The sequence below is a fragment of the Thamnophis elegans genome, chromosome 8, assembly GCF_009769535.1.
Source record: "Thamnophis elegans isolate rThaEle1 chromosome 8, rThaEle1.pri, whole genome shotgun sequence".
In the NCBI taxonomy this organism is placed as follows: domain Eukaryota; kingdom Metazoa; phylum Chordata; class Lepidosauria; order Squamata; family Colubridae; genus Thamnophis; species Thamnophis elegans.
In genome coordinates, this window is record NC_045548.1 from 2,961,346 (window position 1) to 2,963,215 (window position 1,870).

General features: G+C 35.9%; 1 pseudogene; it reads left to right on the plus strand.

Annotated features, from left to right (window-relative positions):
• Positions 1-1,406: 1,406 nt before the first annotated feature.
• LOC116512838 lies at positions 1,407-1,521 on the plus strand (annotated as a pseudogene).
• The last annotated feature ends 349 nt before the right edge of the window (positions 1,522-1,870 follow it).

The window sequence follows — 1,870 nt, forward strand, 5'->3', positions numbered from 1 at the left end:
AAAAAAACAGAAAGCTTTATCCGGGGTTTATGCACAGATTCATACTATAACATATGAAAGAAATAGTGCTTCTGATGTCCTTTATATTTTACAAAATTCTCCTGTTACACACAGGCAAACATACTTTTTGTATGTCACACAATCAGCTGATTTTTTTAAATAAAAAATGAATAATATATCAAATATAGAATTCTCTTCCAAAACCAATAACAATCAAAGAGATAATTTCTATCATTTTCATAACAGACTTGTACAATGTAAAGTGTAAATGTTGCTGTTGCCTACTGAGAGATTAAAGTGAAAATATATATCTCCAAGAAAGAAAATTCATTTTTCCATCAGGGCAAATAAGAAAATTTAAACAGTACATTAGCATAGGGATATATTTAGATTTGTTGTATTTTAAACTCCTGTGGACTGAAAGAAGAGAGCAAACCAATTCTCTGGACTGCAGGCTTTCTTTTGGGAGAAATTTGACTATTTGAAGTCTTCTGCTATCTGCAGATGGCAGAACAAAAATGACGACAAAATAAATGTGAGTGTGTCTCCATCCAAATCTGGGTGTTGACCCAAAGATGCTATCTCAAAAGTAAACTGGACTTTGTTTTTTCCTTGAAAACATGTCACTTTTCATCCAAGAAGATTCTTCAGCTCTGACTGAATGGTAGAGGATGGAGAATGGAGAATGGTGGATCCACCATTCAGTCAGAACTGAAGAAGCTTCTTGGGGGAGAAGTGACATGACTTCACAAGGAAAAACAAAGCCCAGTTGCCTTTTGACAAAGCACCTTTGGGAAAACCATGACATAGATGACTGATAATATTATAACTGCTATTGCTATTGCTACGTGAGGTGATGTTTGGATAAAAGAGGGAAATCACACAATTTGCATGGAGTTTGGAAAAGTGTGATGGCAAAGACAATCTAGCTGAGCCTCTTCCAAAAATTGTACATTGAAATATAATAATAATAATAATAATAATAATAATAATAATAATAATAATAAATAACCTTGAGAAAAACAAGGTTACAATCATAGATATTGCAATACCAGGGGATAGCAGGGTCACCAAGAAGGAACATGAAAAAATCGCAAAATACCAGGACTTAAAAATTGAAATTCAACAACTATGGCACAAACCAGCAGTGGTAATTCCAGTGGTAATTGGCACACTGGGTGCTATTCCAAAAGCACTGGAATTACATTTAAAACAGTTAAAAATTGACAAAATCACCATCAGTCAAATGCAAAAAGCCGCACTGCTTGGATCTGCACGCATATTACGAAAATACGTTACGACGTCCTAGGCCCCTGGGTGGAGCCCGACTAGTAACCAATGCCAAATCCGGCGAAACAACTGGCCGCTGTGATACAATTGAATAATAATAATAATATTTCATAATAATCACTTCTTGGCCTTTTGGCTAAGATCAAGTGTAGTACATTGAAAAATATATATATATTTTTAAAAATGTAGTTATAGAGATGTAATTTTGCACTGATCCTCACAGGAAGAATAAAGAGAGCCGAGGTGGCGCAGTGGTTAGGGTGCAGTACTGCAGGCCACTTCAGCTGACTGTTATCTGCAGTTTGGCGGTTCTAATCTCACCGGCTCAAGGTTGACTCAGCCTTCCATCCTTCCGAGGTGGGTGAAATGAGGACCCAGACTGTGGGGGAGATATGATGACTCTGTAAACCGCTTAGAGAGGGCTGAAAGCCCTATGAAGCAGTATATAAGTCTAAAACAAAAAAAACTTATTTGTTATTGTTATTATTTGACAACAATATTGTTATTATTTTTAGATGTCCAATCAAAATAAAGAAGACATTAAGACAGAAACAGATTATGAAGAGCCAACAAGCCACAG